At 33.4% G+C, this 13,533-nt stretch overlaps 1 pseudogene; it reads right to left on the bottom strand.

Annotated features, from left to right (window-relative positions):
* Nucleotides 1-306: 306 nt before the first annotated feature.
* Nucleotides 307-3,493, bottom strand: LOC134272942 (uncharacterized; annotated as a pseudogene).
* Nucleotides 3,494-13,533: the final 10,040 nt, after the last annotated feature.

The raw sequence follows: 13,533 nt of genomic DNA on the forward strand, positions 1-13,533 counted from the left end.
GCAGATAAACAACCTTTTTCTGTTGATACATAGTTATATGTATTAAACGTGTATTGAACTACAGTTCTAATGTACAGTTGTGTGATTTACCCAAAATATGACAATAATATATTTTTTTTGTCTGTACATCAGAAAAATAAATGGTTTGTTTTTTGTTATTTTTGTTGCTCAGATTTTAATTCTGTTAAGTTTGTTGTTCTGAAGAAAGATATTCAATGAAAAAAAAAAACAATTGAATTAGCTCTCCTTTTTTATTATGAACTTAAATAATGATGGTTTTAAATTTGTGCAAATACAAGCAAAAAGTCATGGAAATTCCTGAACAAGCTGATTCCTCTTTTGCACCCCATCTCTCCCATCAGGGTACAGGTTGGGGTAATTATTAGGGTGTCCATTGCCATCGTTAGGGTCATTTGTTAAGAAATCTTCCACACTATCATGATGCAAGATACAAAGATTGTGTAGTATGCAGCTAGATACAATTGCCTTGACAATCTCATCAGAGTCATGTATGGTTATTTCCTGTAGTCGCCGAAACCGTTGTTTTGGATGACAAATAGCCCTCTCTACTACTTGCAATTGTCTTGCAGATGACAAAACTCGATTAAATCTCCTCTGATTTATGTTTAAGCGACGGTTGTCTTTAAACGGAGTTATTAACCAAGCTTTCAATGGATATGCACTGTCTGCTATTATATACTTATTCACGTCAAAGTACTGTCCAGCTGTAGCATTGGTAAAAAGACTTGAATTCCGTAGTACGCGAGCATCGTGAGTTGACCCCGGCCAACCAGTGTATATGTCCCTTAACATTAAATCATTGTCAACTACTACCTGTAATTTTAAAAAATGTATATTTTTAGTATGTTTTTTTTTTATAAACAAAGTAGTATATCATTCAATAATCAGTTTTATATTTTATCACCTGGATTTGTATTGAGGGGAAATGTTTCCTGTTAATATAGCCGTTATCTCCACCAATGCAAGAAGATAATCTTATGTGCGTCCCATCCAGAGCACCTATTATGTCTGGAAGCCCAGATTGAAGCTGAAAGTCTTGTGCAATTCTCTGTTGCTCGATGAAATCAGGCCATTGGATAATCTAAAATGATTGTAAAAAACATCTCTGAGGTAAATTATATACTAGTACATGTAGAGATGTACATGTGTGATCTTGGCTTAAGAACTGAAGAATGCAAAAAAAAAAAAATCTTCACATGACTCAAGACTTCAAGGTGAAAATCAGTTTTTTTTCACATGGCCTTAGAAATGTCACAGGTATAAAATGACATGCCAAGGATGATCTATTGAAATAATGGAATGACACTATAATGGGAGATTGTAGTATCGAAATCAAAAGTTAGATCAGAGCACAGGGTTGTTAGCTCTACTGGTCAGAGACCAGCAGAGCTTATGCGATGTTAATGCGTCCGTCGTCCGTCCGTCTGTCCGTCTGTCTGTAAACAATTTTTCAAAATGCTACTCCTCCTACAGTTTTGGTCTGATTACGATATAACTTGGCACACAAGTAGACTACACTAAGATACATAATTCTGTGTATCGGTTTTTGATTTCGATGAACGGTGTTGCCGTGGTTACTAAAAATAGAAATTTCTGTGAAATTCTTTCAAAATGCTACTCCTCCTACAGTTTTGGTTTGATTTCAATATAACTTGGCACACAAGTAGACTACACTAAGATACATAATTCTGTGTATTGGTTTTTGATTTTGATGAACGGTGTTGCCGTGGTTACTAAAAATAGAAAATTCTGTAAAATTCTTTCAAAATGCTACTCCTCCTACAGTTTTGGTCTGATTTCAATATAACTTGGCACACAAGTAGACTACACTAAGATACATAATTCTGTGTATCGGTTTTTGATTTCGATGATCGGTGTTGCCGTGGTTACTTAAAATAGAAAATTCTGTAAAATTCTTTAAAATTCTAATCCTCCTACAGTTTTGGTCTGATTTCAATATAACTTGGCACACAAGTAGACTACACTAAGATACATAATTCTGTGTATCGGTTTTTGATTTCGATGAAAGATGTTGCTGTGGTTACTAAAAATAGAAATTTCTGTAAAATTCTTTCAAAATGCTACTCCTTCTACAGTTTTAGTCTGATTTCAATATAACTTGGCACACAAGTAGACTACCCTAAAGTACATAATTCTGTGTATTGGTTTTTGATTTCAATGATCGATGTTGCTGTGGTTACTAAAAATAGAAATTTCTGTAAAATTCTTTCAAAATGCTACTCCTCCTACAGTTTTGGTCTGTTTTCATTATAACTTGGCACACAAGTAGACTACACTAAGAGTCTAAGATACATAATTCTGTGTATCGGTTTTTGATTTCGATGAAAGATGTTGCTGTGGTTACTAAAAATAGAAATTTCTGTAAAATTCTTTCAAAATGCTACTCCTCCTACAGTTTTGGTCTAATTTCAATATAACTTGGCACACAAGTAGACTACATTAAGATACATAATTCTGTATATCGGTTTTTGATTTCAATGAACGGTGTTGCAGTGGTTACTAAAATAGAAATTTCTGTTATATACTCTCAAAATGCTACTCCAAATACAGTTTTAGTCTGATTATAATATAATATGCATGCAAGTAGACTGACTACACTAAGAACATAATGAGACTTAATCAAGGATCATATTATCCTATTTATTGCTGTTGTAAAGTTTCAGTTCCCAACTTCTTAAGTACTTGTCTCTTCCTTTGCTATATAATAAGTACAAACCAGTAGAGCTTCAGTCTCGACAGAGACTTCTGGTTTTTAAATGAGCTTTGGTCCTCCGAGTCTGATATTTCAAATAAACACATGTTAAGATTTTCCCAATAATTTGCAAAGAGGCCCAGATCAAAAGATTAAATCTACTTTTATATGCAACTCAAATTTAAGCGATAAGGAAATCCTCTAAATAAAGAAAATGCAACACTTCTATATAATAATTGCATTATAATTATGCAAATTGGGGGGGGGGGGGGAGGTTACTATAAATAATATAGGTGTCCACTTTTTAACACAATACCTTCGAAAGGTTTTCGTTGAATGCGCTGTTGACTCTTTTCAACACACCATGCACTGTGGATTGTCCTATGTCAAAGTAATGACCAATTTCTCGCATTGTCACTTTATTTGACATATAACACATGAATACAAGACGTTGCTTAGATGGAGGAATCCCTTCAATGCCCCCGCCGTGGTTAGATGTGAGGTAGGCACCAATATTAACGAGTATTTCCTCGAACATTTCTTTGCTTATTCGATAATGGTACCGAAAATTGTCTGTAGAAAATAGAGGAATAACATTTTCAACATAACCGGGTACTCATGGTGACACTGCTTTTAAGCAATGATGGAGAACGGCCCCGGTTTGAAGTAAGAAGTTGCTATATTCGTATGTAAATTCATCCTCAGCATCATCTACAAACTTTCAAACATAAAAAAGCATAACATCTTTTTCTGTGCCATTTTGGAAAAAAACATGCGTATCTACTATCGTTGTTCAGTTGATTTTATGCAAATTTGGGTTAAATTTAGACAGATGACGTCAGTTGTCCATGTACGATAGTTCCATGATACCACACCACTTTGCACAAAACTTAGATCCGCCACTGCAAGGAACTTTTCAATGCATGAAGGTACAAAACTTTATAGTCTGCTTACATTGAAAACAGACTTAAGATCGATCTTAAAAGCTTAAGACTGCCTATAAGCAGTCTTAAAATTTAAGACAAAATTCCAGTCTTAACTCTAAGTCATTTTTTTGTGATTCCACTTGAAGATTAATCTTAAATTTTAAGTGCAAATTTTAAGACAGTTTCATGATCCCGGAGCCAGATGTGGTGTTAGAAAAGAATCTTGCTTTTTCGAATTTTTAACCCTATTCATACTCTTAAATATTTTAAAAGACACATTTCCGCTGGTATCTTTGGGTACCTGTAAAGTGCGAAACGAAATAGAAACGAAACGAACTGAAACGAAACGAAATCTGCCGAAACGAAACGAAATCTACCGAAACGAAATGAAATCAAGACGAAACGAAACGAAATCAAAACGAAACCTGCCGAAACGAAACGAAACAAAATTTTCAGAATGTTTATATGGTCTATTTTTACTTCATATGAATTTTATATAGTTCAAGCACCACAGGCCGCTTTCGCTTCAAGTTCCTACATAGGCGTCGGAAGGGAATTGAAAGCTGGGGGATAGGTGGGTGGGGGCTTAACCAACAAAAAGGTAAACCCCAGTTTTCAATGCCTAGGTAATATATATTTTGTAAGAAAGTGGGACTGGAGGCTAACCCCCCCCCCCCCCCCCCCCCGCCGCTTCCGACACCAATGTCATAGTTTATTAATATCTTACTGAATATTTTACCTACTTAAAAATGACATCGTTCGCTTCGAGAGACTTTTTACTTGTCAGTTAAGAGGCAGTCCACTGAAAATCAGGCAATGGGTGGCACATCGCATGTCATGGATTTTTATTATTTTTTGCATATAGACTTATTAAAGCAAGTGTTTACAAATGACAACATCAAAAAAATTTTTAGTGCTCCTCTAGTCCTATTTTTGGTAAGTGCTCAATTTTAAGTGCAAAAAGGTCAACATGGGGGTAAAAAAAATTACTACGTTTTTATTTTGTTTTATATATACCAGACACGCAAAACCTGGATGTGTCTATCAATATTATTTATACCATAGACTCTTATCTTTAATTTCAGTAATGAATAAGACTCCAATTTATATTTCTTTAGAAAAAATATGTGGTCCAAAATTGAGTTTAGCAAGTAACTTTTGAATTCACCATCCAATTTTCATTACGTTATAAAACCCAATACATTTCAATGACAGATTTTTTTTCTCATGTTATTATGAATACAAAGTACAAACTTTTGAGTCACTCAATAAAATCAGTGGGCACCCGTATATTGAGAGAAATAAAAGGAGTCAAATTTATCTATATTTTCCAATTTTCCCAATTAATCCCGACAGGAATTATATAAAGAAGGAAATACTATAATTGTAATGTTAAATTTGGCTCTTAGGTTGTAATATGGCCAAAAAATTACTTGATTTATTTTTTTTACATGTCTTATAGGTGGCAGTTGTCTTTAGTTTTATAACTTTACACATTTTGCATTATTTTCAATCGGGATCGGTTTTATTTCAATCGGGATCGGTTTCTAAAACTAGAAATATTTAATCAGGGACCTATACTAGGAAAATAATATATAAAGGAAAAATATGCTTGTCTTTTATTTCTGTTCAGTTAGTCGACTGTTTTAAAATTATTTTATCCATGGATTCAAATGTTTATACAATCTTTTTAAAATGCTAATGTCTTTTACGTACATGAAGATTACAATCATGTATAACATCTGTTCGATTTCTTGATACTCGGTATTAAAAAATCAAAGTATTTGTACATGCATTATGCATTATGCAACAACTGAGAGTAAACAGCTTATCTTTAATAAATATCTTATTTCCAACTAAAGTTTTTTTTTAATTCTCTCGTGAATTAAAGCGTTCAATTCTATCATTGGTGAAAATATACTTGCACGTACCTAAATGCAGAAAACATTTTAATGTGCACAGTCTCGGCTTTATCCAAATTTTTTAAACCTGTCATCTATAAAAGCCGTTTCCCCTATATTTTCATCTTATAAAATTTAATTTTATATTAATAAGAAAATAAGTTATTTCATATATAGTATCATTATTTAAGAGCCTATAAATCGCAAGCAAAAAGCCGGGAAGAGGTGGGTTGGAAAGGGGGGGGGGGGCAAGGCGGCATATTAAAAATAACTTCCATTAATGGGAAAACATTTTAGAAGTGGCCAACATGGTTACATTATTAAACTTCATATTGAATGTGAGTATGTGATTGTTTCAATCACCAAATTTACCCCCCCCCCAAAAAAAAAATCAATACAAAACAAAAAATATGCCCACGAAATCTTCCGTTTTAGTGGCAAATTGAAGTGGGGAGTTTAACAGTAATTTTCCTCAATAAATATTTTTTAAATCTTATTTTTCACTTTTTTAATAAGATATTTTTAATCGTACCGCGGATCGTTTACTTTGGTTTGACTGCGTAGATACATGTAAATATAATCAAGTGTTTTTATTTGTTGTTTTTTTTTTTGTGTGTGTACAAATATTAAGAAATAAACATCTCAACTCCGTTGGCTTGAATTAAATGTTGCGTAAATCTGAAACATTCATCTTTCCTTGATAATCAGAAGAAAATAAAATCTTTTCGCATTCCAATTTTATAAGAAATATTCAATATAAACAATTAATTATTTGTACGCAAAGCCTAGTAAATCAGTTTAAAAAATTAGTTCTCGGACATGTACAAAATTATCTTTCAAAAGGGACTTCTAGCTGAGACGTCGCCCGTGAAAAAAAATACATTTTATATAAAATTATATGATTATTTAACATGTAGGATAATGCACTCTGAAAGGTAATTGAACAGAAAAAGAGAAATTATTTTTTTAATCGTTTTATTTGCGCTTTTATGCAAAGAATTTACAAACTTCTTTGGAAAACTTGTAACTTTTAATTGTGACGCAATATTAATCAGGTATATGACGTCACTGATACATCAATGGAAACGTGGATTCAACCTGAATAATACTGCCAATCTTAATCTAAATATTACGTTTGGAGGCGAAAATGAATTCTATTTTGAAAATAAAGTAGTAAGTTTTTTTTAAATAATTTTATTTTCTGTAAATATTCTAAATATTTCACTAGGATTTCGATAATAAGGTGTTTAGCAGATTTACCGATGCCACGGGAGATAACTCTTACATCGCAAAATTTCATAAAAACGTCTATATATTTTGACAGAAAACTACTATCAAAAGTGTTTTGCCCACCAATTTTATTTTTGAAACTGAAAGACGAAATATTTATAGATTTTGTTCAGCATGAATTATAGTCCTGTTAAATAAGTATTGGAAATTACAGTTCGTTGTTTCTGACCTAAATTCAATGGTTTATATAGGGGAATTCAAGAACACGAAACAAAAGGATATTTTACTAAATAAGCAATTTTAAAACAAATCTTCGATTACATTATTCCATTTGGACTACATTGACATTGTTTTCAATAAAATTTCAAATATTCGTCACATTCGATGTGCCGCCTTTTAATACAACCCTGCCTGATTTTCAGTGGACTGCCTCTTAAATCGTTTAAGATGTCTATGGTCAAGCCTCTTTATTGCAAACCACTCCTTTCTTCCTCGATAAAAATAGGACCGTATGTTCTGTACGTCGGTTGGAGTTACATGTATAATTGAACAACAAAAAAAACCCAGACACATTGGAATGGAATACTAAATACTCTAAGTCTCTGGTTTATTCTATGTTTTAAGACATTTGCAATACAACAGTACAGTGACTTTTTTTTCGACCCGTGCATAAACGAGCCTTAAGATGTAAAACATCAATTTTGATTGATATGTTGAATCTAGATAAATAAGGACTGAAAATAGGGTACCTGTAAAGTGCGAAACGAAATAGAAACGAAACGAAACGAAACGAACTGAAACGAAACGAAATCTGCCGAAACGAAACGAAATCTACTGAAACGAAACGAAACTTACCGAAACGAAACGAAACAAAACTATCAAAATGTTTTGGGTTTTTTTCAAATCAAGGTACATGTATATAATTATATACTAGATAGAATGTTCTTTCGTTAAAATGATATTGTCCTACGGACTCGGTTTAACGATAGAATTCGTTCCGTGTACTCGTAATGTAGCAAAAAGAATAACCCGCATAGTGCATTTACTAGGAACAATCTAGAGAGTTCCGAATGTTAACATTTGAATGGAGAGAAAAACGTTGAGAAAATTAATTGGATTTACGTATTTATATGGACTATTTTTTGGAATAAAAGGCATAAGAAATCTCAAGAAGGTTTGTTTTGATTATTTTGGTAGTTATTCCCAGTGAAAATCATTTTATATTCTTCAAAATCGTTTCGGAGCGGATCCGCTCCAATTTGCTACATTGCAAGTATATTGGACGTATTCTAACTGTGGTGAGGGCCTGTACCGAGACACAGTTAGATTATTCTGACTAATTATATACTTGTAACTGCATGTGGAATTTTTTTACTTCAAATAAAACATATATATGGTTCAAGCACTTGTTAATATAAAATTTTAAATTATTGATTAAATTATGCTTCCTTCTCAGTCTAATGATGTATTTACATTGTTTACCAGCTGCAAATACGCACGAGCGTACTATGCATGTATAATTTCAATATGTGCAGTATTATCTAATTTATATCTTACTCTTATTCCAGTCCTTATTTATCTAGATACAATATATCTATCAAAATTGATGATGTTACATGTAAAGGCTCGTTTATGTACGGGTCGAAATAAAGTCACTGTACTGTTGTGTTGTATTGAGAATGTTTTAAAACATAGGATAAAACAGTGACTTAGAGTATTTAGTAATCCATTCCAAGTTGTCTGATTTTATTGTTCAGTTATACATGTAACTACAACCGGAATCTTGTGTATCCTTTCTACGTACATAGTTATTGAGGTAATTTTTGCGGAAGAAATGAGTGGTTTGCAATAAAGAGGCTCCATAAGAGATGTCGAAAATGATTTAACTGGAAAGAAAAAATTCTCTGAAAGCAAACGATGTCAATTTTAAGTAAGTAAATTATTCAGTAAGATATTAATAAAATATGAAATGAGTGTTGGAAACGGGGGGGGGGTTAGCCCCATCCCTACTTTTCTTTTTTTTTTTTTGCTAAGATATATATTATATGGGCATTAACCTTTTTGTTGGCTACCCCCCTCTTAATATCCTTCCGATGCGTACACCTATGTATGAGCTTGAAGCGAAGCCTGTGGTGCTTGAACTATATAAATTTCATATAAAGTAAAAATAGACAATATAATCATTCTGTAAGTTTTGTTTCGTAATTCGTTTCGGCAGGTTTCGTTTTGATTTTGTTTCGTTTCGTCTTGATTTCGTTTCGTTTAGATAGGTTTTATTGGAAGTAAAAAAAAAATTCTTCATGTAGCTACACATTTATAATTATATACATGTACCTTGATTAAAAAAAACAACATTTTGATAGTGTTGTTTCGTTTCGTTTCGGCAGGTTTCGTTTTGATTTCGTTTCGTTTCGTCTTGATTCGTTTCGTTTCGGTAGGTTTTGTTTCGTTTCGGTAGATTTCGTTTCGTTTCGGCAGATTTCTTTTCGTTTCAGTTCGTTTCAGTTAGTTTCGTTTCTATTTCGTTTCGCACTTTACAGGTACCCGGTATGTTTTTTATCTATGGTGAAAATTTTCAATTATCGACCGAGTAATGGACCCAGAAACACGGAGAATAAAAACTCCGCTCAGACACTGTGGGGTATGGTATTTGTCACTCAATATCTCAGAAATAAGTCTAGAAACCTATTGATAAGTCTGCTTTATAAAATGTAGGAAATATGTACTAAAAGAAGTTAATTGGAACTTAATAATCCCCCCTTCCGAATAAAAAAAATGTCTTTTTTTCGCTAGGCCTAGTCAGGATCTTTTCAGACGCTCGACTGTCTCCGTAAATCTCCCACCAGCAGAGAATTGAGACCTACTTCATAAATTATTTATGGCGCAATCGGTAAGCCATATGTGTGAGCCACTGGTAGTCTAAGAAACCGAAAGTTGCCACCGAAAGTCGAAGGAAGAGCTGACTGCTGGCTTTTGCAACTAGAAAGGCAAAATCCAAGTATAAGGTAAGAAAATGTTGATACAAGTGATGGAACGGAGAGTTTTCTCTACTTAAGGAATAACACGACAATAAAATTGTGAATGAGGAAGTAGTTGACGCCATTTTAGGAATTCAACTTAGAAACAAGGTGAAGGGCATCTTCGCAAGCCAAGGGTTTTCGGTCCGTAACACTCCCCACAAACAGGGTTTGTGGGGAGTGTTACGGACCGAAAACCTTTGGCTTGCGAAGATGGGTGAAGGGTGTGTGAAGCCGTTTTGAAAAATAAAAAAAAAACCAGAAAAGGTAGAAAGAATCTGAAAAATTATTGACAAAGTAGAGACTGAGATCACTCGGCATTAATTCGCCTTGCGAACAGATTGGGACCACCCAAAAAGGTATGATAGCCCGTTTGAGTAATATAATTATTTTTTCTATAACAATTTATTTTGTTTGTATTCTCGCCTCTGATTGGTTAATATCTAAAAAGGAACACAAATTATTTCTGTATAACCTAGTTTGGTGTAGGGACACACTTAGTTAGAATAATCTTACCAGGTCCAGCACAATACCTCGATAAAGGTATACAGCTTGATAACGCTTTTTCTTGTCAGTAAATTCACCCATGCATGTAAAGTACTCAAACACAAACAAATCAGCAGAAAAATGTGTTGTGTGAGGAGACGTTATTTTTGTCCCCCACTTTCGCGAAACGAGGGGACATTAAATCTCATTCGTCTGTCAGTCTGTCCGTCACAAAAACTCTAACCTTGCCTATAACTTTTGATTTAGTGGAGCTATGACTTTCATATTTCACATGTCATTGTGTATTCCTTGTGACAAGACTTCTTTGGGTACCACCAAATTTGACCTTTTGACCTTGACCTTGGAGTTTAACCCACTTTTATACAAAAATTTCAAACATTTACTTTGGCCATAACTTTTTAATAGCAGGTACCAGGACTTTCATATTTCACATATATATTGTTTGTGGCAAGACCTTTCATTGGATAACAAGAACCTTGACCTTTTGACCTTGACCTTGGAGATTTACGTACTTATGAAAAAAACTTTAACTTTGACCATATCTTTTGAACGGTGAGGACTAAGGCTTTCGAACTTCACATATGTAATACTTGTGAGACGACCTTTCATTGGATACCAATAACTTTGACCCTTTGACCTTGACCCTGGAGTTTTTACTACTTTTAAAAAACTTTAACCTTGGTCACAACTTTTGAATGGTAAGTACTAGGACTTTTATATATCTCATATGTTTTTCTTGTGGCAAGACATTTCATTGGATAACAACAACCTTGACCTTTTGACCTTGACCTTGGAGATTTATGTACTTATGCAAAAACTTTAACCTTGACCATATCTTTTGAACGGTGAGGGCTAGGGCTTTCGTACTTCAAATATGTGATCCTTTTGAGAAGACCTTTCATTAGATACCAACAACTTTGACCCTTTGTCCTTGACATTGGAGTTTTAACTACTTTAAAAAAAACTTTAACCTTGGTCACAACTTTTGAACGGTAAGTACTAAGACTTTTATATCTCCTGTGTATTTGTTGTGGCAAGTCCTTTCATTGGATATCAATAACTTTGACCTTGACCTTGACCTTAAAGATTTACGTACTAATGAAAAAACTTTAACCTTGACGATAACTTTTGAACAGTAAGGGCTAGGGTTTCATACTTCACATAAAAAATAACATCTCATCCACAAAGAAAGCGAAAGCGGGGGACCACAATTCTTTGAATTTGCTTGTATGCTTTTGTTTTTGATACCAGAGTGTTTTTCATGCACGAGTAGACACACTGACATAAACTCAAAAACTCGACTTTCAGCATGTTCAGTAATTATTTTTTAAAGAACTTTTTTGAATTTTCATTTACATAAAATACCTTCATCAAGGTATTTTAAATACCTTGATAAAGCTATATAGCTTTATCAAGTTGTATATACCTTTATCGGGGTATTGTGCTGGACCTGCTTTCTGTGTCTTGGGACAAGCCCTCACCACGTACAGTTAGAATTCCTACCAATACTCATAATGTAGCAAATAATTGCAGAATCGCTCCAAAATGATTTTGAAGGATACAAACAGATTTGCACTGAAAATAACTTATAAATTAATTGTAACAAATATTTTTGAGATTTTTATGCCTTTCATTCCAAAAAGTAATGCATAAAAAGACGAAATTTCAACAAATTTTCTCAACAATTTTTCTCACTTCAAATTTACCTGCCATGTTTACATACAGAACTCTGGGATTGTTCGTAGTAAATACACTAGTGCGAGTTTTTGCACATGTTTACTTTGCTTCATTGTGAATACACGGAACAAATTCTATAGTTTAACCAGGTCGGTAGGACATTTATCATTTTAACGATTATTATAGAACATTCTGTTTAGGACACATCCCCTTGACAACCGGCTGAATCATCTTTATCTAAGCAATCCTCTCATTCCTGACCAGTCATTGTGATTCATGGAAAATTCCAGATTTAATAAATGTATCTTTAACTTCAGACAGTAACAATCTTACAACATGTAAACATACAACATGGCTGCTAGGTCTTTGTATCAGTTTTCACCTCCCCTTGCTTCCCATCATTTCTGTTACTACGGTTGTATTATTGAGCAGCAAATTTGAACTCAAATTAAGCAAAAAAACTTTACACCCACAGTTGTTTAATGCATGATTTTAAAATTAAATTATAAGGACTGAATGACTCTAATTCTTGGCCAAATTATTCTAGTATAACCTGGTTTGGATCAGTTTATGCAGTTTTATAATGCACTTTGTGGATTACAAAACACCGTAAACTGATCCTAACCAGGTTATACTCAAATTATTTACAGACCTGCCTACCTTTCCGCTTTTGGCGTAATTCATCCACTTTTTACTACAAAATTTTGCTATCACGTCACTTATATTAATTTTACGCTTTCGATATTTTGGTTTAAAATCCATTATGAATGTCTAAATTTAGAATTTAAGTATGACTTGTTGAAATGAAATGATAAGTTCTAATAAAAGTATATAATAAAGGACAGGTTCAATAGCGTATGTAATATACTACGACGAAGTAGTCACATATAAACTGGTATTGCTAACGCAAGTGAGTTAAGGCTGGATATGGGTTTTCAATGCAAATGAGCTAGTAAAAATGCATAAATTATATATTTTATGTACAGAGAAAGTTCAAATTGATTTTCTTATACATACTTAGTATCAACAGTATCCTATTACCAGTGTACATTATGACATCATATTATGACGCCATACTTCTTTCCCATTCTAAGTAATAGAACACATCAACAAAACATCATTGTTGGTGCAAGGGCATATCCTATTTAATTATGCCCCCTTCGAAGAAGGGAGGGCATATTGCTTTGCTGCTGTCCGTCGGTCTGTCGGTCTGTCGGTCCATTAGTTTCCGTTCATTTTCTTTACAACCGCTGCATATACTGACATGAAATTTGGTATACAGGTTTATCAGGTAAATATCTAGGTCAAGTTATGTTTGGGGTACGATCACACCATTTTTGACAGAGTTATGCCCCTTGGACTTAGAAAAATTCCATTTATTTGCAGTTTCCGTTCATTTTCTTTGCAGAGGTTGCACTCTAAAAAAAGTTTTACTCGTTGCTTTTAAAATAAGATATTAGATTAAGAAAAACTAGTAATTATTAGTAATCCATTTAGTCAGAATAGCAAGTAAATGACTATCATTGTTAGTAATTGTAAAC

Source organism: Saccostrea cucullata, unplaced genomic scaffold (genome assembly GCF_032062105.1).
Source record: "Saccostrea cucullata isolate Sc308-1 unplaced genomic scaffold, CSIRO_AGI_Scuc_v1 ctg7972, whole genome shotgun sequence".
In the NCBI taxonomy this organism is placed as follows: Eukaryota; Metazoa; Mollusca; class Bivalvia; order Ostreida; family Ostreidae; genus Saccostrea; species Saccostrea cuccullata.